Raw genomic sequence first — 26,317 nt, forward strand, 5'->3', positions numbered from 1 at the left:
AGCAAATGGAAATTTTTTGGTTCTACACAGAAAACCGAAGGAAAATCAGATAAATTTTTAGAATACTATAGGACGTCTGTTAACTCATTTCGGATGCTATTGATCATGGTCGGAGACGGAGTTGCTAAAAGGAACACTGGAAAAAACGACATTTTGTCTATGGAGTGCGTGATTGGTTCTTTAGTATTTTTTTTGTTTATTTATTGACGCAATCACATGTTTCTGACTGTGTCATAAACATGTGATTGCGTCTATAAATAAAAAAATTACAAAACGGACACTGTGAGGGAAGATATTAGTGTAAAAGAAAAACTCCCAATTGCTTCAACGTACGTTTCATTTTTTATTTTCTAATCTTTGTATCTATAATTACTAATAATTTTAGTTTATATTTATAATGTCAAAAACGCATGAACCCAAAGAATTTACGAAATATAATTAAAGCTCAAAAATGTAACAAAACATCCTTCCTCAAATTGTGGGCACTTCATAAGATTATAAAAGCTGAATAAATTTAAACTGGAAGTGAAGTTTCTCATGCAATTTCAGTATGCTAATCACAGGAAGCTGCGGCATGAGAAACATATCTGCGTCCGGCACACGGGGTGTACGCTGTGCCAAATGACGTTTTAACATATTTCTTACATTTTTGCCTGAGCGTACTTCATGTAGACGGGCCTTTAGTTGCCACAGTAATCTGATCACTTCTAATGCGGTTCCTACTCCCACAAGTTCTGAAAAAATAACGCTTTTTACATAATTTAACGGAATATTATTTCATACCACGTTAACAGAAACAGCGGGTACAGCCTCAACCAGTGGAGTTGTACATCCAACGACAATAAAGTGTAAGTCTCACTTACGTCCTTTGTTCTTTCTCTTTATAATCTGCACAACGTGTTTCAGGGAACGGTTCTTATTTTCAGTCGCTTTTTCTGTGTGATATGCCAGTTATTCGTGATGTTTCGCGTGTGCGAAGTTTCTGTTGTCTTTACTGTAATGCATAAAAACACGCGCAAGTTTTAATTTGTCTTTACATTCAGATCGATCATTAATTAAAAATTGCACGTGCTTTTATCCATTACAGTAATGACAACAGAACAATCAGCACATCACACATGTAAAACATCATAATAAATGGTACAGCAAACACGAAACACTCTTTAAAGTGGGACTGATTTCCCTAAACGCTTCGTGCAAAAAAATGAGTAAAAAGAAAATCCGCAGGCTTTCACCAACCATTTCTAATGGATCAAATCAAATTCTACAGGTATCTTGGGCATGAGAATTCGATTCGTCCTCTACATTTTAATTTTTTCTCGGCCGATCTATAACTGCTGGCGTTATTAGAGACACAAGCACGGTCATTTGGCAGATCCTAAAAGACAAAAACGTGAAACCACCGGCCACAGGGGGGCGGAAAATTGTTAGTGACCAGTATGAGAAGACAGCAGACATCCCTCACTCTGTGGGACCCATAAATGGACAACACGTCACAATCGCTAAACCGTAGAGCTCAGGCAGCGAATATTGCAGTTACAAAAAGTACTTTTCTATTGTACTGTTGGCCGTGGCAGACAGCAATTACTGTTCCAGCTTCATAAACGTTAGGTCATCTGGTCGTCAAGGAGACTCTAGTACACTACTGGCCATTAAAATTGTTACACCACGAAGATGGCGTGCTACAGACGCGAAATTTAACCGACAGGATGAAGATGCTGTGATATGCAAATGATTAGCTTTTCAGAGCATTCAAACAACGTGCTGACATGAGGAAAGTTTCCAATCGATTTCTCATACACAAACAGCAGTTGACCGGCGTTGCCTGGTGAAACGTTGTTGTGATACCTCGTGTAAGGAGGAGAAATGCGTACTATCACGTTTCTGACTTTGATAAAGGTCGGATTGTAGCATATCGCGATTGCGATTTATCGTATCGCGACATTGCTGCTCGCGTCGGTCGAGATCCAATGACTGTTAGCAGAATATGGAATCGGTGGGTTCAGGAGGGTAATACGGAACGCCGTGCTGGATCCCAACGGCCTCGTATCACTAGCAGTAGAGGAGACAGGCATCTTATGCGCATGGCTGTAACGGACCGTGCAGCCACGTCTCGATCCCTGAGTCATCAGATGGGAACGTTTGCAAGACGACAACCATCTGCACGTACAGTTCGACGACGTTTGCAACAGCGCGGACTATCAGCTCGGAGATCATGGCTGCGGTTACCCTTGACGCTGCATCACAGATAGGAGTACCTGTGATGGTGTACTCAACGACGAACCTAGGTGCACGAATGGCAAAACGTCATTTTTTCGGATGAATCCAGGTTCTGTTTACAGCATCGTGATGGTCGCATCCGTGTTTGGCGACATCGCGTTGAACGCACATTGTAAGCGTGTATTCGTCATCGCCATCCTGGCGTACCACCCGGCGTGATGGTATGGGGTGCCATTCGTTACACGTCTCGGTCACCTCTTGTTCGCGTTGACGGCACTTTGAACAGTGGACGTTACATTTCAGATATATTACGACCCGTTGCTCTATCCTTCATTCTATCCCTGCGAAACCCTACATTTCAGCAGGATAATGCACGACCACACGTTGCAGGTCCTGTACGGACCTTACTGGATACAGAAAATGTTCGACTGCTGCCCTGGCCATCACATTCTCCAGATCTCTCACCAATCGAAAACGTCTGGTCAATGGTGGCCGAGCAACTGGCTCGTCACAATACGCCAGTCACTACTCTTGATGAACTGTGGTATCGTGTTGAAGCTGCATGGGCAGGTGTACCTGTACACGCCATCCAAGCTCTGTTTGACTCAATGCCCAGGTGTATCAAAGCCAGAGGTGGTTGTTCTGGATACTGATTCCTGAGGATCTATATACCCATATACCTAAATTGCGTGAAAATGTAATTACATGGCAGTTCTAGTATAATATATTTGTCCAATGAATACCGATTTATCAGCAGCTTTTCTTCTTGGTGTAGCAATTTTAATGGCGAGTAGTGTATATTGAAAACTACTGCATTAGCTAAAAAAATTTACAATCTAACTTTGAAATTGCCAGTTGCTTCACCATGTCTGAATGATCGTTGTGGACGAAAATACCTTACGTGTTTGTAGCTGATGAGGTTTTCGCAATGAGTAACAACTTAATGAGACCATATCCAAGAAAAATCCTGACTAACAAACAAAAAGTCTTCAGTTACAGGCTGTCACGACCACGTCGCTATGCAGAAGTGCATTTGTCATTTTACTTAATAAGTGGAGACTTCTTCATTGTCCAGTCGACGTTAATCTGAATGTGGCGGATATTGTCATCCAGGCATGTTGCGCACTTCGCAACATGTCGGCCACAATTACGACGACACAGTGACATGCAGCATGGGAAGTATTCCTGCACATGGCACAAAAGGGCATGATAACGGCATAAATATCAAAGGTCGTTTTGGTAAATTAATTCTGTTATCACGGCAAGGATCTGTAACATGACAAGGTCGTTGCACTAACATCCTGGAATGAAGAGTTACTTTTATTGGTCGTTGGCATTTTATTCATTCGGTGTTCTCTGTTTATAGATACCAATAAAACATTAACTGTCAGCACTCACTAAGATCTGCCTTCTGCTTGTTGTCCATGCCATCCCACTTTTGACCGAGCGAGGTGGCGCAGTGGTTAGTGTGGTGTCACCGCCAGACACCACACTTGCTAGGTGGTAGCCTTTAAATCGGCCGCGGTCCGCTAGTATACGTCGGACCCGCGTGTCGCCACTGTCAGTGATTGCAGACCGAGCGCCGCCACACGGCAGGTCTAGAGAGACTTTCTAGCACTCGCCCCAGTTGTACAGCCGACTTTGCTAGCGATGGTTCACTGACAAAATACGCTCTCATTTGCCGAGACGATAGTTAGCATAGCCTTCAGCTACGTCATTTGCTACGACCTAGCAAGGCGCCATTACCAGTTACTATTGATGCTGTAAAACATGTAAGTCTCAAATCCGTGTCCTGTTCCAGACCTCACGCCAGCCTGCGTGAGCTTAAACGCGTGCCTTTCGGCTTCCTCATAGTGGCTTGGCTGTCTTGCCAAGCCACAACAGTTAGCACACTGGACCCGCCTTCGGGAGGACGACGGTTCAATCCCGCGTCCGATCATCTTGATTTAGGTTTTCCGTGATTTCCCTAAATCGCTTCAGGCAAATACCGGGATGGTTCTTTTGACAGGGCACGGCCGACTTCCTTCCCCATCTTTTCCTAATCCAATGAGACCTATGACCTCACTGGTCTCTCCCCACAAATCAATCCAATCCATCCAACTTAGGTACCAAAACACAATGACTCCCTTTCTTTCTCTGTTTTCATTCTCTTCGTCCCATTTGTCGTACAGACGTGGGTGTTGCTGCACTTCCGTAATAATTACACTCCTGGAAATTGAAATAAGAACACCGTGAATTCATTGTCCCAGGAAGGGGAAACTTTATTGACACATTCCTGGGGTCAGATACATCACATGATCACACTGACAGAACCACAGGCACATAGACACAAGCAACAGAGCATGCACAATGTCGGCACTAGTACAGTGTATATCCACCTTTCGCAGCAATGCAGGCTGCTATTCTCCCATGGAGACGATCGTAATGATGCTGGATGTAGTCCTGTGGAACGGCTTGCCATGCCATTTCCACCTGGCGCCTCAGTTGGACCAGCGTTCGTGCTGGACGTGCAGACCGCGTGAGACGACGCTTCATCCAGTCCCAAACATGCTCAATGGGGGACAGATCCGGAGATCTTGCTGGCCAGGGTAGTTGACTTACACCTTGTAGAGCACGTTGGGTGGCACGGGATACATGCGGACGTGCATTGTCCTGTTGGAACAGCAAGTTCCCTTGCCGGTCTAGGAATGGTAGAACGATGGGTTCGATGACGGTTTGGATGTACCGTGCACTATTCAGTGTCCCCTCGACGATCACCAGTGGTGTACGGCCAGTGTAGGAGATCGCTCCCCACACCATGATGCCGGGTGTTGGCCCTGTGTGCCTCGGTCGTATACAGTCCTGATTGTGGCGCTCACCTGCACGGCGCCAAACACGCATACGACCATCGTTGGCACCAAGGCAGAAGCGACTCTCATCGCTGAAGACGACACGTCTCCATTCGTCCCTCCATTCACGCCTGTCGCGACACCACTGGAGGCGGGCTGCACGATGTTGGGGCGTGAGCGGAAGACGGCCTAACGGTGTTCGGGACCGTAGCCCAGCTTCATGGAGACGGTTGCGAATGGTCCTCGCCGATACCCCAGGAGCAACAGTGTCCCTAATTTGCTGGGAAGTGGCGGTGCGGTCCCCTACGGCACTGCGTAGGATCCTACGGTCTTGGCGTGCATCCGTGCGTCGCTGCGGTCCGGTCACAGGTCGACGGGCACGTGCACCTTCCGCCGACCACTGGCGACAACATCGATGTACTGTGGAGACCTCACGCCCCACGTGTTGAGCAATTCGGCGGTACGTCCACCCGGCCTCCCGCATGCCCACTATACGCCCTCGCTCAAAGTCCGTCAACTGCACATACGGTTCACGTCCACGCTGTCGCGGCATGCTACCAGTGTTAAAGACTGCGATGGAGCTCCGTATGCCACGGCAAACTGGCTGACACTGACGGCGGCGGTGCACAAATGCTGCGAAGCTAGCGCCATTCGACGGCCAACACCGCGGTTCCTGGTGTGTCCGCTGTGCCGTGCGTGTGATCATTGCTTGTACAGCCCTCTCGCAGTGTCCGGAGCAAGTATGGTGGGTCTGACACACCGGTGTCAATGTGTTCATTTTTCCATTTCCAGGAGTGTAGTTCACTGTGCAGACGATCGCCGGCCGTTGTGGCCGACGGGTTCTAGGCGCTTCAGTCCGGAACCGCGCTGCTGCTACGGTCGCAGGTTCGAATCCCGCCTCGGGCATGGATGTGTGCGATGTCCTGTGGTTAAATTAGTTCTAAGTCTAGGGCACTGATGACCTCAGATGTTAAGTCCCATATTGCTGTCCAGACGATCCATTTTGAATGTCATAAAGCACAATAAGGCGGATACAATGACAGTCTGCAAACTAAACAGAGAGCTTCCGAGCCCGCAGCTGTCACAAGGAACTCTGTTCCACTAAGTTATAGCGACTATTCCGCTTGTCATATCAGTGGTGACACACTGCACAGACACGTCTGCACAGTGTTAAATTTGCACTCAACACGTGACACTGTACGAGATACAGTAATTAGTAACTAAGGTAAATAATGAAAAAAACGTACGCGAACAGAATGTAGGTGACCTGCCGATTGCTTACTGCACTTGCTATACAGGTAACAGACCTTTAGCCCCCGCATCGCATACTGGGGTCCTAGGGACTCCATCGATATTGTGTATTGCAAAGAGTCTGTTGGTTACAATTTACTGAAACTTAGTGTATATTAGGTTGGCAACACTGCTTCCATGTATGCGATGTTAACTCCAACATTTGCATTGCTGTTGCGGCAGTGTCAAGCTGTAAAGATTGTTGAATGCCCATGGCGTCTTGGTTACCCCAGTGTTCATTCCGTGTAGCTCATGTATGCAGATTGAAAAATAAGGGACCGCGGGAAAGTACAGAGTCGTACTGGAAGTATTCCACTAATGAACTTTAAGTTCTTTTTTTTTCTTTTTTCTTTATACATAGTCCTGTATGATGGAAAGGCATCAATGGAGCTGTTGCCACAGTCACATTCTGATTCTTGACATTACTAGTCACTGCACCAAAATAAAAATTGCGTTGTTAGATTTTAAATGTAGGTCCCCAACGTTCTGATTCACAGCTTTCGACAAAGTGATTTCCCCCACCTTTTCACCCATGTGACAAGTGACTTTGCTGTTTCCGATCGTATCACCGCTTATAGACACAACCACGTTTGTTTTAGGAGATGGTTTATCTACATCTACGTCTACGTGATTCCTCTCCTATTCACAATAAAGTGCCTGGCAGAGGATTCAATGGACCATCTTCATGCTGTCTACCGTTTCTCTCTCGAACGGCGTGCGGGAAAAACGAGCACTTAAATTTTTCTGCGAGAGCTCTGATTTCTCTTATTTTATCGTGACGATCATTTCTCTCTATGTAGGTGGGTGCCAACAGAATGTTTTCGCAATCGGAGGAGAAAACAGGTGATTGAAATTTCATGAGAAGATCCTGTTGCAGCGAAAAGCGCCTTTGTTTTAATGATTGCCGCTCTAATTCACGAATCATGTTTGTGGCTCTGTCTCCCCTACTTCGCGATAATACAAAACGAGCTGCCCTTCTTTGTACTTCTTCGATGTCATCCGTCAGTCCCACCTGATGCGGATCCCACACCGCACAGCAATACTCCAGAATAGGGCGGTGAAGCGTGGTGTAAGCAGTCTCTTTAGTAGACCTGTTGCACCTTCTAAGTGTTCTGCCAATGAATCGCAGTCTTTGGTTTGCTCTACCCACACTGTTATGTATGTGTTCGTTCCAATTTAGGGTATCTGTAATTGTAATCCCTAAGTGGTTAGTTGAATTTACAGCCTTCAGATTTGTGTCACTTATCGCGTAATCGAAATTTAGCGGATTTCTTTTAGTAGTCACGTGAATAACTTCACACTTTTCTTTATTCAGGGTCAACTGACACTTTTCGCACCATACAGATATCATATCTAAATCATTTTGCAATTCGTTTTGGTCATCGGATGACTTTACAAGACGTTAAATGACAGCATCATCTGCAAACAATCTTAGACTGCTGCTGAGATCTTCTCCTATGTCGTTAATATAGATCAGGAACAATAGAGGGCCTATAACACTTCCTTGGGGAACGCCGGATATTACTTTTGTTTTACTGGATGACTTTCCGTCTGTTACTACAAACTGTGATCTTTCTGGCAGGAAACCACGAATCCAGTCGCACAACTGAGGCGATATTCCATAGACACACAGTTTGGCTAGAAGACACTTGTGAGGAGTGGTGTCGAAAGCCTTCTGGAAATCTAAAAATATGGAATCAATTTGGCATCCCCTGTCGATAGCACTCATGAGTATAAAGAGCTAGTTGTGTTTCGCAAGCGCGACATTTTCTGAATTCGTGCTAAGTGTCAATAAATTGCTTTCTTCGAGGTACTTCATAATGTTCGAATACAGTACATGTTCGAAAACCGTACTGCAAATCGACGTTAGTGATCTGGGCCTGTAATTCAGCGGATTATTCCTACTTCTCTTTTTGGTTATTCGTGTGACTTGAGCAATTTTCCAGTCTTTATTTACGGATCTTTCTGTGAGCGAGCGGTTGTATATAATTGCTAAATATGGAACTATTGTATCAGCATACTCTGAGAGGAACCTGACTGGTATACAATCTGGACCGGAGCCTTGTCTTTATTACGTCGTTTAAGCTGCTATGCGACACCGAGGGTATCTGTTTCTATGTTTCTCATCTTGGCAGTTGTTCTTGATTGGAATTCAGGAATATGTACTTCGTCTTCTTATGTGAAGGAGTTTCGGAAAGCTGTGTTTGGTAACTCTGCTTTAGCGGCGCTGTCATCTGTGACGTCAGCGTCGGTATCGCGCAGTGAAGGTATTGATTGCGTCTTGCCACTGGGTTGCTTTACGTGTGACCAGAATCTCTTCGGGTTTTGTGCCATATTTCGAGACGGAGTTTCGTTGTGGAAATTATTGAAAGCATCTCGCATTGAAGTACGCGCTATATTTCGAACTTCTGCAAAACACTGCCAGTCTTGGGGATTTTGCGTTCCTTTAAATTTGGCATGCTTTTTTCGTTGCTTCTGGAACAGCGATCTGACCCGTTTTGTGTACTCTGGGGGATCAGTTCCATCACTTATTAATTTATGAAGTAATATCTCTCAATAGCTGTCGATACTATCTCTTTGAAATCATGCCACAACTTTTCTACGCTTACATGATCAGATCGTAAGGAGTGCAGACTGTCTCTTAAAACTGAGTTAAGAAAATTTTTATCAGCTTTTTTTAAATAGATATACTTTGATGGTTGTAAGAGTTAGGTATTCAGCCTTGCAGCTACTGCCTTGTGGTCGCTAATACCTGTATTCGTTACGATACTCACTATTTGTCCAGGATTATTTGTTGCTAAGAGGCCAAGTATGCTTTCTCAACCATTTACGCTTCGAGTGGGCTCATGAACTAATTGTTCATGGAAAGCAAACCAACCAAAGAGCGACAAACTGCCTATTGGCTTCTGTCTCGGGTTCTTCGGCCGACGTTCATGTAATGATTTTTCTGACGTTTCGCCAGCACGAGTGGCTGGCATTGTCAAAGCTTCACCCTCCATGATCAGAAAAATCATTAGATGAACGTCGGCCGAAGAACCCGAGACAGAAGCCAATAGGCAGTTTGTCAACAAGTGGCCACGAAAGCCTTAACAATTGTGCAACCAAAGAGCGTTTGGGAGTTTTCAACATCCCCTCAAATTCGTGCATGTTGCTGTGACATTGCTCGTTGACCGTCACAAAATGAATCCATGCGCTCGCAGATGTTAGAGCGATGAACAAATCCAGTAGTCCAGCGAAGAATAGAACGGTCTGTAATTCCATGTCCTTGGGTTTAATCTTCTGACGGTTTCATCCACCTCATCATAACAGTCCTTGGGACCGCATGTCCTGAAAGGATTTGTTCAGTGCTATTTTCTACACTGCTCTTTCAAACCGCTTCCAGACTTGAAAAATCCAATACACTCCAAAAATAACATCATGCAACCCTCGAAACCTAATAATTACATTCCTTAACTTGGGGAACGTCCCAGTTGCAAGCATATTTCGTTCTTGCTGCTCTAACGCTACCAATGTAGTTTTCTGTTTTTGAGAGGGGTTATTTCCTCAGTTGTTTACAAAGAGGTCATCACTGTGTCATGATGAGTATGTGCTGCGTTGATGAATAGCGGACATAATACCTATGACGTTTCAGCAGTTTCATGTGATGTTATCTGTTCCGTGAATCCATTCCATTCAGGATGTGGAGGAAATTTATCTTTTTTCATATACCCAAACGTAGGTGACTGGTAACACGAAAATATCCTCCGGGTGGATCTCAACAACGTTTCAAACTCGGATTTTTTGCAAACCGCTATTCCGCACTGAATGGTAACATTTCAAAGGAGCAGAACCAAATTTCGCCAGAATTTGCTTGAAGATAAAACGCTGGACAAGTTCAGTGTTTCTATAGCGTTCTACTGGTGTAATAGGGGACGCAGCTTCATTCCCTTCCATTGCGTTAAACGTTTCACATCCGTAGAAGTTGTCTATATTGAAATCAGCGTTGTCAAGTACGAATTGCTTAAAAGTGATATCTTGAATGGAATTTCCGGATGAAGTATGGTAGTATGTTTAAGTCGACTTATCTCGTTATAGGAACATGAAAACCCAAGGGCTGCGAGAGTATTAGTGAGTTTTTTTTAAGCCAAAGCTTTTGCACGTACAGCCACCTACACTAGTATGACGTGATGAAACGAAACGCCGCTGAAATCAAGGCTTGCGATAAGCCAATACATTTCCTTTTGCCTCGTCCTGTGTTGTCATTGTTGCCTTTGTCTACCACTAAAACCCTGATGGTGTAAATGGCGTCACCGAGTTCACATCCTGAAGAAAATCATCTGGTGGGCAGAATTTTCCAAGGGTGACCACAAGGACCCAATACCTTTCCTAATAATATCTACAGCAGCTCTTAGAATCCGACAACAGGGCTCCATGATGTTGGAACTCCCGTCTTTAGACCATTCGTTAGTCATTATTTTGTACCCAGCAGTTTTGAAACAAATTCCCACCTGGAACAAAGAGGATGTCGTCTTCACAGTAATTTTAAACTTATGGTCTGACAGGTTTTATGTTAGGCCGAAGTCTCCTATTTTATCCGCTGGCTCTTCCAGTAAAGACTGACATTCGTTTGAATTAAACAATATTGACGATATTCAGCCCAGTTGGCAATCGTGTGATTATTGCCACAACATCTTTTGGGACAACAGTATCCCATTTTCAAGTGCTAAAAACAAGAAAACCAAGTAAAACTTCCGTCTCCTTCTTGTACCGAGAGATATAATAGAATTTCAGACGTCCTCAGTAATAACCTACTTTGAAAAAAAAATTCTATTAGGCCCTGTCACAACCTAAAAACAAGCTACACACGCGCATTGCCAATTCAAAGCAAAAAAGACAAAAGATCACAAGCCAGTGCATCTACCGTTCGCGAGGTGCAGTTGCAAACTGAAAGCCGCTGCCATCACCTACCAGCGATGATATTTACTTAAAGCTTAATGTTCAGCACCAACGATACCACTGTCTGTCATAAAATCTTTGAGCTTGAGTTAAGAGGATCCGTGCCCCACAATTTCACCCTTACTTACACCTCAAGCGTCCCACTGGTGGTCTGTTTCCCGCAGTTTCACCTTTAATTGCACGTTATACACGCCACTCTATTTTATGATCCTTTTTCTTTAAAAAATGTACAGTGGCCCATGACGCAACACTTAGCAAATGTGTTAATATATCCGAACGGTGCTGAATAGCGGAATGATCCTTCAAGTTCGATCATTTTTCTGAGTTTCGGAGAAAGTAATTGGCCATAATACACTGAAGAGCCAAAGAAACTAGTACACCTGCCTAACATCGTGTAAGGCGGTCGCGAGCACGCAGAAATGCCGCAACACGATGTGGCATGGACTCGACCTGAGGACTGGAAGGAATGGAGGCAACTGACTCCGTGAGGCCTGCAGGGCTGTCCTCAAATCCGTAAGAGTACGAAAGGGCGGAGGAAATCTCTTTTGAACAACACGTTGCATGACGTCCCAGATATGCTCAATAATGTTCACCTCTGTGGAGTTTGGTGGCTAGCGGAAGCGTTTAAACTCAGAACAGTGTTTCTGGAGCCGCTCTGTAGCAGTTCTGGACGTGTGGGGTGTCGCATTGTCCTGCTGGAATTGCCCAAGCACTTCGGGATACAAAATGGACACGAATGAATGTAGGTGCTTGCTTGGACAAGTAAAACACACTTATATGGTGCACCACGCAGTAGCAAACCATTTAGCATTTCTTCCCTATCGGGTCTATCGACAGCCGCCTTGAAGTCTACTCAGAGGCTATGAAGCTCAATATTATACTCCTACGACTTTGAATTTATTGCGTTAGTGCGAATTTCTGATCTGTTGTTCACCTATTAGGCCGAAATCTCCACTGATATTCTCCCGGAATCTCTTCTGCTTATGGAAAAAAGCTGTTGCACATAACACTAGATAGTATCTTAGCCGCGCGGGATTAGGCGAGAACTGTAGGACGCTGCAATCATGGACTGTGCGGCTGGTCCCGGCGGAGGTTCGAGTCCTCCCTCGGGCATGGGTGTGTGTGTTTGTCCTTAGGATAATTTAGGTTAAGTAGTTTGTAAGCTTAGGGACTGATGACCTTAGCAGTTAAGTCCCGTAAAATTTCACACACATTTGAACAGAATCTTAGAGGTTACATTCAACAGGGTAATTCCAAGTCTAGTCTTCTTTCTTATGGACTGGTACGATTGATTCTAACGTCCTTTCTTCTGAGGTTCTTTCCTGCTTCCACATCAACTGGATAAGTTTTTGAATACGCTTGTGGAGACCGATTCCCCTATTTTTCAAAGCTGTGCTGTTATTCCATCAGTTCCTGAAGCTTTGTAGTTTTTTCAGGCGCTGCACTGCCTTCTATATCTCCTCCAATCTGCAGGCGCTCTGTTACATTGCAGGTCCAGAGACGGAAGAAGCCACTTCTTCCGTCTCTGGACCTGCAATGTAACAGAGCGCCTGCAGACTCCCGGTGGGATTGCCCTTTAGAATTCCCTTGTAGTATTCTTTCCATCATTCCAGGACATCTTGTTCATCTGTTAGTAAATTTCTGTCTTTGATAGTGGCGCTACTCCACTTACATGCACTGGCGAGAAACTGGAATAGACAGCGTCTTTCAGATGTAGAAACACGGCTACCAGCTTTCGTTTGTTCACCCAACGTGTTGCTATAATTTTCCGACAGTGTATATATGGGCTAGAGTGATTTACAGAAGGAAGCGTTTGTAATTTATAGAAGCCTTTCCTTTCTCATTTTTATCAATTTTTATGTTACTTACACCGCAAATAAGCTGAAGTAATGCTCCGTGTATTGTAATTGTTAATATTTTCGTAGAAGGCGTCAAAAGGAAAGGCAAAAAAAAAATGGAATTTCATATTTCCAAAGAAAGAATTGTCCACGAGGATTCAGCAAATAACTGCCCAAGAAGGGACTGTAGTTAAAGCTTCATATTCCTTCAGTTTCATTTTTACTTGCGAGCAGCCGTCAGCAACTGCACGCGAAAGATGGGTAAAATGGCCGTTCGGCCATAGGGGATAACGGCTAGTCTCTTGCTACCTCTCGAACGTGTAATGCCCATTTTTCGAGAATATTATGGAAACGCAGTGAAACTTTAAAACAACAGTATTTCTAAAAATACAGCGTTTTTAATGTGTGAAAGGTGCCGAGAAAATTACTGCTTCCCCTGTTTTTATGATGAATATCACTCCAGCATGTGTAAACCATCAGCTGTAAAATAATACAGAACAACTATCTAATAATGAAAGTATGAAATTTTATATATCTTCTCGTGTACCAGTTACAGTCCGTATCTGGACATTTATCTGCAATCCCAAAGTTTCCTGTGCCTTTCCTTTTCATGCTTTTTGTTGTGGCTTAGCAGGAGAGCCAACCCCGTGTTTTTAGAGGAAGCCGAAAGGCACGCGTTTTAGCTCACGCAGGCTGGCGTGAGGTCTGGAACAGGTCAAGGAAATTAGACTAGCAAAAAAGGACGTAGGTGTGGAATACTTAACTTTAATCCATAAATGGTGAACATCGCTCTTGACGGTACATGTTTTACAGCATCAATAGTAACTGGTAATGGCGCCTTGCTAGGTCGTAGCAAATGACGTAGCTGAAGGCTATGCTAACTATCGTCTCGGCAAATGAGAGCGTATTTTGTCAGTGAACCATCGCTAGCAAAGTCGGCTGTACAACTGGGGGCGAGTGCTAGGAAGTCTCTCTAGACCTGCCGTGTGGCGGCGCTCGGTCTGCAATCACTGATAGTGGCGACACGCGGGTCCGACGTATACTACGGACCGCGGCCGATTTAAAGGCTACCACCTAGCAAGTGTGGTGTCTGGCGGTGACACCACACTTTTTATGAAAATATTATTAAATACAGTACACTGAGAGATATTTCGGTTTATCTGTGGTTTAAGTAACGTAAAAGTTTAAAATAAAAATATAAAAACGTTTCCACATAGGGACTCGACCCACGAATCTCGGATTATCGTTCAGTGCTCTTTCTGCTCCGCCCACGGCTGTCTGGAATCTACGCTACTGACTGACTCACGACCCGGCCGACGAGCGAGCGAAGAAGCATTTTTTCTGAACGCTTTGCAATCTGCAGCTGCCTCTTCTTTGGAAGAAATCGGTGATGGCTATACTCTGTTCGTCACAAGAATAAACCAGATGTAAACATTACGTCATGTATTCTTCCTCGTTCGCTTGAATCTCATTGGGTTTCGTTTCACGAGTAGCGGAAGCCAAGCTGTGAGCAGTACAGTCAAGTACGGTCGTAAGGATACGTTTTATGCTGTGTTACACGCACACAGGCTGAGCGATAATGCGGGACAACAGCTTTACCGGCGCATTAAACTCCGACAGCACTGCCCAGCCAGCGGTCCAACTAACCTGCAATGCTATCAGCAGTTGCAGTTTACACGTAAAATGAATTTTATCCATAGTGGATACTGTCGAACTCCGTGACTGTTCCTTTATGGGTTGTAAAAAATATCCGCTACCACTCACAATAAAAGGTTGTTTATTCGTCACACGACCGGCTTCGGGCTTGCGCCCATCTTCAGGTGTTTATACACTCCTGGAAATTGAAATAAGAACACCGTGAATTCATTGTCCCAGGAAGGGGAAACTTTATTGACACATTCCTGGGGTCAGATACATCACATGATCACACTGACAGAACCACAGGCACATAGACACAGGCAACAGAGCATGCACAATGTCGGCACTAGTACAGTGTATATCCACCTTTCGCAGCAATGCAGGCTGCTATTCTCCCATGGAGACGATCGTAGAGATGCTGGATGTAGTCCTGTGGAACGGCTTGCCATGCCATTTCCACCTGGCGCCTCAGTTGGACCAGCGTTCGTGCTGGACGTGCAGACCGCGTGAGACGACGCTTCATCCAGTCCCAAACATGCTCAATGGGGGACAGATCCGGAGATCTTGCTGGCCAGGGTAGTTGACTTACACCTTCTAGAGCACGTTGGGTGACACGGGATACATGCGGACGTGCATTGTCCTGTTGGAACAGCAAGTTCCCTTGCCGGTCTAGGAATGGTAGAACGATGGGTTCGATGACGGTTTGGATGTACCGTGCACTATTCAGTGTCCCCTCGACGATCACCAGTGGTGTACGGCCAGTGTAGGAGATCGCTCCCCACACCATGATGCTGGGTGTTGGCCCTGTGTGCCTCGGTCGTATGCAGTCCTGATTGTGGCGCTCACCTGCACGGCGCCAAACACGCATACGACCATCATTGGCACCAAGGCAGAAGCGACTCTCATCGCTGAAGACGACACGTCTCCATTCGTCCCTCCATTCACGCCTGTCGCGACACCACTGGAGGCGGGCTGCACGATGTTGGGGCGTGAGCAGAAGGCGGCCTAACGGTGTGCGGCACCGTAGCCCAGCTTCATGGAGACGGTTGCGAATGGTCCTCCCCGATACCCCAGGAGCAACAGTGTCCCTAATTTGCTGGGAAGTGGCGGTGCGGTCCCCTACGGCACTGCGTAGGATCCTACGGTCTTGGCGTACATCCGTGCGTCGCTGCGGTCCGGTCCCAGGTCGACGGGCACGTGCACCTTCCGCCAACCACTGGCGACAACATCGATGTACTGTGGAGACCTCACGCCCCACGTGTTGAGCAATTCGGCGGTACGTCCACCCGGCCTCCCGCATGCCCACTATACGCCCTCGCTCAAAGTCCGTCAACTGTACATAAGGTTCACGTCCACGCTGTCGCGGCTTGCTACCAGTGTTAAAGACTGCGATGGAGCTCCGTATGCCACGGCAAACTGGCTGACACTGACGGCGGCGGTGCACAAATGCTGCGCAGCTAGCGCCATTCGACGGCCAACACCGCGGTTCCTGGTGTGTCCGCTGTGCCGTGCGTGTGATCATTGCTTGTACAGCCCTCTCGCAGTGTCCGGAGCAAGTATGGTGGGTCTGACACACCGGTGTCAATGTCTTCTTTTTTCCATTTCCAGGAGTGTACATTCGTTTACATGTTTGTCCTGTTGGAGATCACTGTATAAATACAAAAAATTATTTGCTGGTGACTACACAAATACAAGTGGGGCAATTGTAAGGGAGAATTGTCCCACTTGTATTTGTGTAGTCACCAGCAAATAATTTCTTTGTATTTATACAGTGATCTCCAACAGTACAAACATGTAAAAGAATGCATAAACACCTGAAGATGGGCGCAAGCCCGAAACCGGTCGTGTGACGTATAAACAACCTTTTATTGTGACTGGTACCGGATATTTTTCTACAACCCATTACACGTAAAAAGCGACGGGCAAAGAAACAACATAGCTTCGAAAGCCATTTAACTTTCAACCAAAATGAAAAGATATTCGGTGAAACTCCAGCACTACCGTGCGCTTCTTAGGTGACCCGAGGGAAAGCATAAAATGGTCTCGTTCTCTCCTGACATAGTATTGTAATTGCAAACAGGGGTGATGAAAATTCCTAACTTAAGCACAGAGTAATTTTTCTGAGCGAGCTATGTGTGATGCACTAGCATACTGCAGCGATTTCACCGTATTGTTGAATACTGAAACCAGTGAAGGTATTGCTGCACACAGTGGCCGCGCGGTTAGAGGCAGGTCACTGATTGTGCGGCCACTCCCGCAGGAGGTTCGAGTCCTCCCTCGGGCATGGGTGTTTGTCTTGTTCTTAGTATAAGTTAGTTTAAGTAGTGTGCAAGTCTAGGGACTGATGACCTCAGCAGTTTGGTCCCTTAGGAATTCACACACATTTGAACATTTTTGAAGGTATTAAATTACAGTCAGTCATCTGGTAATCTCTTAGCTCTTTCCTTATCCGAATCCGAGGAATAAATTTCTGTTCTAGATCTGCAATCTGCTACGCTGACAACGAGTCGATCAACAACAGAATCCACGAAGCCACCCACGCGCCGCATTTTCTCCTCTTCTTCTATGACGTGCCGTTCAATATCCCGCCAGCATTCGGCAGTGACGTGTGAAAAAGCCGCGTGCGTTATAGTGCGCGTCATTTACGACGGCGGCCGAGTTTAGGTTCGTTCTGCGCATCTGACGACACAAAACACAGTCAGCCAATGAACAGAGAACGACGTTGCCAGAGCTCGACTGCAGTGCAGAGCACGGACGAGTGTTTCCAGTTTTAGAAACGTTCGGTGATAAATAAATTAATTCAACAAAAGCAATACCTTAATAGAAGACTTTCTTTTATAGCACTTTTGGAAAAAGCATTCTTTATACAAATTGCTTCATATTTTATTAATTAATTAAACCAAACAAGCAATAAGCCTCCTAATTCAGGCGATAGCAAGGAAAGGTGTTTGTATCATTCTCACGAACCGCTTTTTCGCAATAAAGAACAGCGATAATTGTTTATTTCCTATTGTACTTCGACGAAACGTGAGTAATTCATAGTCATATCAGCAGTGAGTGCCGGAATCTTGCGTGTTATTTTAGAGTCCTCCAACAGTTCTGTTCAAAGAAGGGCTATGTTAGAGTAATGGTTAAGGTGTTTGGCTGCTAAGCGAAAACCTTGTTTGGTGCTTATATTTTCATTATTTAAAAACAATATCGAAGTGTGTTACTTCATGGATTTTATTCGTTTGAATGTAATTTTTTGAAATTTTTAGTGCTTTGTCTCTTCATTATAATCATAATAAGTTTTCGGTTTTTCTAATTTTGTCCTCCAATATTTCTTTTCACAGCAATTAAAAACAATGAGAAAGCACACATACAGTAGTCATGTTATCTGTTTTGTTTGTATACCTTCTCTTCCGCAGTCGCTGTTTTACTATTCATATTGAGATATATTCTTTTGCGACAGTATTAAAAGCAATATTTAGAGCAGAATTTCGGCTTGTACGTTGCCGAACTACTTGATTGTCTGACGCAATTCTTTACTTCACTGCATTGGCAACATCATCATATTCAATGTTTTCGTCGACTGATCTATGTTTTGGCAAGTATTTGCTGTCCATTGTGACAAACACAAATTGTTTGCACATTGCGCCTCACTTACAAAATATTTTAGTTTCTATGTTTTTTTCAGTTTTGTGTACTTCGCCAATTTTGTTTTAATTAGAACTTTTTAGAAAAAAGCGAAATGACTCTGGTATAAATAAAACTTTTATTACAGTCGCGAAAGACGGATTATTTCTCAATATTACATACCACACCTATCTGGTACTTAAATTAAATGAGATATTGTTATACAGTAAATTTTATATGAAATTTAGGTATCTTGTCCACATTTCATTCTCAACATTGTGGCAACTAAAATCGACCACACGGAAAGTATACGCTATGGACTTTTACCTCTGCAAACTCTTCAAAATTTCTTGCAATGGTTTACTACATTTAATGCTGCACAATAACTGCGTTGAACATCGAAACAAAATTAAGTCATTTATGGAGGGAAGGTATCAGTCAAGAAGCTGTATAAAAATCAAATTTTTGGGCCAAATAGTTTTTGTGAAATCGAATGATAAGTGTGTCAAAGCAGTCGGAATACCATGTGTCTGCACAAGCGAGCAGTGCAGTGATGACAAAATCGCGCACAGCGCGGAATGCGGGGAACACGTCTCTGTAGCAGCAAAAGGGTTAATGCGGCCGTGGTGGCTTTACTTCATAAACTTCGCGCTGCCCCCTAAACGTAAGTTTGTAAAGTATACTATACTATGGAGCTGGTTCTCTTGGCGCGTGCGTCGTTTGCAACTGGCAACGCAGCAGTCTCCCGCGTCTGGGCGGGCATGCGCGAGCCGCCAAGGTAAAAGAATTGAACTATAGTTCCAGTACGTTTTGAAGCTTAGCAGTCTTGTTATTTCTCGGGCCAAATCCTTAATTTGGTACTAGATCAGTTCTGTTAGGTTCATATTGTAATGGTGCAGTGGAAAATGTAAAAATTTATATGGTGTGTTCGATGCTGCGAAAATGTTTTGTTTCTCGTGTTTCTACGACACACATTTACATTTGTGATATAAAATAGAGGACATAGTCCAAATAAAAAGTATTTGGTTTTTCATTTTTGCCTTAAAAATTAAACTGTTATGTTTTCTCAATTTAAGCAATCTTTACTAACAGTCTTTCATAAAATATCGATAGTTGAGAATTTATATTTGAAATGAAAACAGGAATTTCGCGAGCAATATGTAACCAAAAACAAGAAAACCTACATTGTTCATAGAAAATGATGATGAATTTTACAATTAGGAGATGTAGGTGTTTGAAATTGAACGTGGAAAAAAACTGACACAGGCGAGGCTTCAACCACAAATTGAAATCATTTGCCGAATTACTACGTTCGCGATTCCGCTGTATAGTAAAGGCGCGCTAGGGTCTCAATTGTGTGTAATAGTCCGTGGACAACTTCGAAGCCCATTATCTCTGTAAATTTGTGACAAACATCAAGAACAATCTATTTCTCGGCACTTTTTAACCGTGTACCACACGCGTGTTTCACTACAGAACAGGAAGCAGCTTCAACAATTTTCATACTGCATACTAACAGCGCGACAATCAGAGCACAACAGTGCGCGGGCCGGGGTGACCGAGCGGTTCTAGCCGCTACAGTCTGGAACCGCGCGACCGCTACGGTCGCAGGTTCGAATCCTGCCTCGGCCATAGATGTGTGTGGCGTCCTTATGTTAGTTAGGTTTAAGTAGTTCTAAGTTCTAGGGGACTGATGTGCTCAGAGCCATTTGAACCACAACAGTGCAGCGGCTGTGATTGTACACGATTTTTGAAACAAAAACCACATAGGTAAAGCCTGATTAAGGAAAACATTGATGGCTGTTAATACATTTGGACATCTTAAAAGTTTCATTTAACGTAACTTACTAATAATGTATCTAATACAGAAGTAGGACCTACTTCCAAGAGCGTAACAACACCAGAGTACATGCACTATGGCTTCTCACCAATCATCGCATTTGTGTTTGCTTACATCAGGTTTATTCTTATGATGAACAGAGGCGTCATATTATTGGCGTGGTTGGTTCTCTGATGATCGTGCATCTACCAGCACCGTGACATCATCGCTGTTCAGCAACTTCAGAAAAAAAAAAAAAAAACGTACGGGCTTGGGAGTTCTAAGAATCCCCCATGAGAGCTGGTTTAAATCCTACTAATGAGACACTCCAGCTCACCTGAGAATTTTCTCACTATAGTTGCATATTACTTAGTAAAGCTTTGCTTCCATGCATGTTATTAGCATGTGAATCTGTTTAATAGTTATGTGTTTTCTGAACTAACGGGCAACGGCCTTGCCGCAGTGGATACGCCGGTTCCCGTGAGATCACTGAAGTTAAGCGCTGTCGGGCGTGGTCGGCACTTGGACGGGTGACCATCCAGGCCGCCATGCGCTGTTGCCATTTTTCGGGGTGCACTCAGCCTCGTGCTGCCAATTGAGGAGCTACTCGACCGAATAGTAGCGGCTTCGGTCAAGAATACCATCATAACGACAGGGAGAGCGGTGTGCAGACCCCACGCCCCTCCTATCCGCATCCTCTACTGAGGATGACACGGCGGTCGGATGGTCCCGGTAGGCCACTCGTGGCCTGAAGGCGGAGTACTTTTACGTTTTGGTAAACTAATTCGTTTCTGGTCCTTGCATTGACGAGATCACCAAAGTTAAGCGCTGTCGGGCGTGGTCGGCACTTGGATGGGTGACCATCCAGGCCGCCATGCGCTGTTGCCATTTTTCGTGGTGCACTCAGCCTCGTGATGCCAATTGAGGAGCTACTCGACCGAATAGTAGCGGCGTCGGTCAAGAATACCATCATAACGACCGGGAATGCGGTGTGCTGACCCCACGCCCCTCCTATCAGCATCCTCTACTGAGGATGACACGGCGGTCGGATGGTCCGGGTAGGCCACTCGGGGCCTGAAGGAGTACTTTCTTTTTTTTTTTCTAAGACAAACGATCGGTAACTTGTAGCTACTTTGTGTCTCCAAATGGACAAGTCTATGAATTAGGCAATGCATTGTATTATTTTCTGCCAAATCTAAGCTAAATAGTAATGCGTATAGACTCAAAGGCATAAATTCCCCGGAAGAAGGGACAAGAGATTACGTGAATATTGTTGAAGGGCACTAAAAAACCCTGAAGTCTCGCCTTTCCCTTGTAGTCAAGGTTTTTACGTTGCACATTGCAAAATGGAGACAGAAGATTGTCTCCTTTTATCTAGCAGCGCTATTTCAGGAAAGTGACAATTAATTGGCCATAATGACATTTAAGTTGCTGAGAACGTGTGCTTTCCGGTAACGTGTGCGTCGTTTCTCAGCCTGAGCTAATCACGTGTATCGGTTTCGCAGTGAGACTACGGAGATGTGTAAAGCTGACTGTGTGTGCACTTGGAATCATCTCCTTCCGTGTGTTAGCTATTCATTGATAATCCTAATTATGCAACATCTGGAGCATGTATCTGGCAGCCAGCTGCAGTGTCGAAACTTGTTACTTTTTCATAACGTATTCCTGACTGTCGCCAAAGATTTGGTATTTGTACTGCCTGCCATTGGGTTCCCCTAATGGCAGGCAACACCACATAACAGCTACGCTATGAGGGAAACAAACCAACAGCCAAACAGGCGAAGACATCAGGTAAACACTCCGAAGATTCCAGTCGATTAATAGGAACCTTTCCTTGCAAAGGTCGCCGCGACATATCCGGCCACGGATTCCTATGCCGGGTTTCTATTGGCTCCAGCCCACTATATAGGCCCGGCTGGTCGAAGGCAGAGCAGCACTCATGACCGGGATACACTTACCCGCCACCGGCAATTACAACGACACATCCGCAACCTGCTTATTGCGAAGAAACGCCGTGCCTGGCGCCAGACATGTACACAACTCAACACTACGCTCCCCATAAACTCTTCCAAGTATTGGTCTGCTTTCCACCGCCTTACTGGGAACCGCCCCACCCCCCAGTACCCTCTCCTCCTTAATGACCGCCGCTTTCCTGACAACCTCAGTAAGGCCAACCACTTTGCCTCCCACCTCTCTGATGTTTCTTCCATCCCAGATGATCCCCACTTTGATTATTCCCTCTTCCCTGATGTCATAGACCGTACGAATACCTCTGTTCCTCCCCTTGCTCCTAGCTTCCAGTACTTGGGCCACACCCCACCATCTGCACTTAACACTCCCATCACAACACAGGACATCAGCCTCACACTCCGCACTAAATGCAACACTGCTCCCGGCCATGACTGCGTTACCTACCGCCACCTCAAACACTGCCCTCCCTCCTTCCTTTCCCTCCTTGCCACCCTCTACAATGTCATCCTTGCCACTGGCTTCTATCCCGACCTGTGGAAAACCTCCCGTATCCAGATGTTCTCCAAACCCAACAAGCCTCCATCTGATGCCTCTTCCTATCCTCCTATCTGTCTCACATCGGTGTTCAGCAAGCTCTTGGAATCCATCCTTTCCCGGCGCATCCATCTCCACCTCCACCAAAACCACCTACTCCCAAACACCCAATGTGGCTTTCGACCTTCCTTCTCTGCTGATGACCAACTCCTCCGCCTCACTCATCTCCTCTCCCTCCAGCTTAACTCCCGTCGCTCCGCCATTTTTGTCTCCCTCGACCTCGAAAAGGCCTACGACCATGTCTGGTATCCCGGTCTCCTGTTTAAAATCCAAACCTACGCCCTTCCTATCAACTACATCCGTCTGATGGCCTCCTTCCTCTCCCACCGCCCCTCCTATGTTACCATCCATAATGCCAATTCCCACACCTTCTACCCCTCTGCAGGTCTGCCCCAGGGCTCTGTCCTCTCCCCTCTCCTCTACCTCCTGTACATGGCAGATATGCCCCAGCCCCCCCCCCTCCAGTACACCTCTTGCTATATGCTGATGACACCGCATTCCTCGCCCTCGCTCCTACCCTCCAACGGTCCCAACGCCTTCTCCAGAATCACCTTGACCTTTTTGCTGCTTGGTGTAACCAGTGGCTCCTTAAACTCAATCCTTCCAAGACCCAGGCAATCATCGTAGGTTGTACCACTCGCTCCTTCCAGCTCCTGGATTTCTCCCTTACTGTCTGCGCACGTCCTGTCTGCCTCACCCCCACCCTCACCTACCTTGGCCTCACCATTGACCGTCACCTCACCTGGATCCCTCATCTCCGCTCCATCCAATCCAAAGCCCACAACCGCCTCCGACTCCTCAAACTCCTCTCTGGCCGGACGTGGGGGTTGCACCCCTCTACCATCCTCCACACCTACAAATCCTTAATCCATTCCATCCTCTGTTATGCCAGTCCTGCCGGGATATCTGCCCCCCCCCCCAAATTCTATAAGTCCCTCCAAATCCTTGAGCGTCATGCACTCCGCCTCGCCTTCCGTATACGCCTCCCGTCCCCCACGCGGATCCTCTATGATCTCATTCCTTTCCCCCATCTGCTCCTATTCCTCGAACATATCCGCATCCTCTACACCTCCCGCCCCCTGCCACGTCTTCACCGTTGTGTCCCCCCTACCCTCCATCTCTACACCCTAGATCTCCTTTCCCAAGGTGGCTTCCATCAGCTCCCCCTCTCGGATGATGCCCTCTCTCCTTCCATTTATCCTTCCTATCAACTCTGATCCTCAACCCCCCCTCCTTTCCTCCGTCCTTTCCCTGGGCTCCCTCTTCCTCCCCCATTCCATCCTGCGTTTTCTCCCCGCCTATCATCTCCTTTCTCTCCCCCCCTCCCCCCCGAGTCCTTTTGTACTCCCCTCCTCTGCCTTCCCCAATCTCTGGCCCGTCTGCTCAGCACCCCCACCCCTCTTATGGATCCTCCTCTTCCATTGGCTCCTTTCCCCCCTCCCCCTTCACTTTTCCTCTCCTTCCCCCCCCCTTTTTCCCGTCATCTGACCAGTTTCCCCCCACCTGCTCTCGGGTGTGGTATGTTGTATTTGTGCCAACTTTTAGCGCAGTGTTTAAGTGAGTGCTCGGTCTTGTGCGTCCTTCCACAGTGTTGCGAACAGAAATCATGCTGTCGCTGGGCGTGCTTTTTATATCTCTTGCGAACAGAACCCAGACTGTCGCCGTGTTTTTTTTAATTGTCTGTCTATTGTTTTTCTGCTTCCTGTGTGTTTTATTAGCTTCATCAACCCTGTGTTTTATGTTTTACGCTCCAGAATTTTCTGCCATTTTTACCTTTAAGTCACCGATTTTATCGCCAACTGTTATTATTTTTTATTATCTTCATCTTTTTAAAACAAATTCTGTAGGCTGAAGGGCGGCGTAATAAGCTGCTGCCAGCCCGCCCCCTTTAGGGGGAATCGAAACCCAATAAAGGAAAAAAAAAGGCAGAGCAGTCTTCGTCCGCTGCTAATGGCAACCGCTATAGCAGAGTCTGCGAGAAGATATCACCGAAGCCGCTGTACTGCACCGCCGATCGAAGTACCAGCCGACCGAGAGGAACCACATCTCCGGCTAGATCGACGGACGTCTACATCTATTGTACAGCCAGCTATTGTATTGTAGAAGAAGTTACGTTCAATAAACTGTGGGAGAATACAACAGTATTCGTAACTATCGAATGGTTGCTGGAAAGCATGTCATGAAGGTCGACTGTAAACAGTCGTTGCAGAAGGTTTGTAGTGTTTTTATGATTGTAATCGGATACTATGAAAAATTGCCTTATGTTGTAATGTGTCAATCAGAGAAAGTGCGCTCTTCAAATACACTGAAGCGCTCAAGAAACTGGTATAGGCATGCGTATTCAAATACAGAGATATGAAGACAGGCAGAATACTGCATCGCGGTCGGCAACACCTATATATCAGAAACGTCTGGCGCAGTTCTTAGATCGGTTACTGCTGCTACAATGGCAGTTATCTAGATTTAAGTGAGTCTGAACGTGGTGTTATAGTCGGCGCACGAGCGATGGTACACAGCATCTCCGATGCAGCGATGAAGTGGGGATTTTCCTGTACGACCATTTCACGAGTGTACCGTGAATATCAGGAATCCGGTAAAAAAAATCAAATCTGCGATATCGCTGGGGCCAGAAAAAGACCCTGCAAGAACGGGACCGAGAGAATCGTTCAACGTGAAGAAGTGCAGCCCTTCCGCAAATTGCTGCAGATTTCAATGCTGGGCCATCAACAAGTGTCAGCGTGCGACCCGTTCAACGAAACACAATCGATTTTGGCTCTCGGAGCCGAAGGCCCACTCGTGTACCCTTGATGACTGCACGACACAAAGCTTTACGCCTTGCCTGGGCCCGTCAACACCGACATTCGACTGTTGATGACTGGAAACATGTTGCCTTGTCAGACGAGTCTCGTTTCAAATTGTATCGAGCGGATGGACGTGTACGGGTATGGAGACAACCTCGTGAATCCATCGACCCTGTATGTCAGCACGGGACTGTTCAAGCTGATGGAGGTTCTGTAATGGTGTCGGGCGTAAGCAGTTGGAGTGATATGGGATCCCTGATACGTTCAGATACCACTGCAGTGGGAGCGGATGGAGAACTCGGTAAACGGTTCAGGATTATTGAAGGAGTCAGGCAAGGGGATGCCTTCTCTACAGTGCCTTTTAATTTGACCCTTGAAGTATTCATTCAAAAGCTTCGAATATCCGGTTACATAAGAGCAAAGCCAATCCAGATATGTGAATGTGTTGACAATCTAGCAATTATTAATAGGAGTTTGACTATAGAGAACAGTAGGTGATCTGAAAGAAGCCACGCTACCTAAAGACCTTGCTATTAATGAAAAGGTGACCACATGCATGAATTTCACCAGGAAGGAAAATAGCTTGGATAATGTATCACCAGCTGGTTTCGATTTTGAACATGTGCAGAATGTTGATTATCTGGCCTCTAATATTAACAGGACAAATTCCATCTCAACTGAAAGAAAACAGTGCATCCTAGGCGGTAATATATACTTCCACACGTTTAAGAGATTGTTCGCCTCTAGGTTACTAAAAAGACCACTGAA

General features: G+C 45.7%; 1 pseudogene; it reads left to right on the forward strand.

Moving 5' to 3' along the window:
* The first annotated feature begins 20,627 nt into the window (after window positions 1–20,627).
* Window positions 20,628–20,745, forward strand: LOC126110048 (5S ribosomal RNA; annotated as a pseudogene).
* The last annotated feature ends 5,572 nt before the right edge of the window (window positions 20,746–26,317 follow it).

The sequence above is a fragment of the Schistocerca cancellata genome, chromosome 12 (assembly GCF_023864275.1).
Source record: "Schistocerca cancellata isolate TAMUIC-IGC-003103 chromosome 12, iqSchCanc2.1, whole genome shotgun sequence".
Taxonomy (NCBI): Eukaryota; Metazoa; Arthropoda; class Insecta; order Orthoptera; family Acrididae; genus Schistocerca; species Schistocerca cancellata.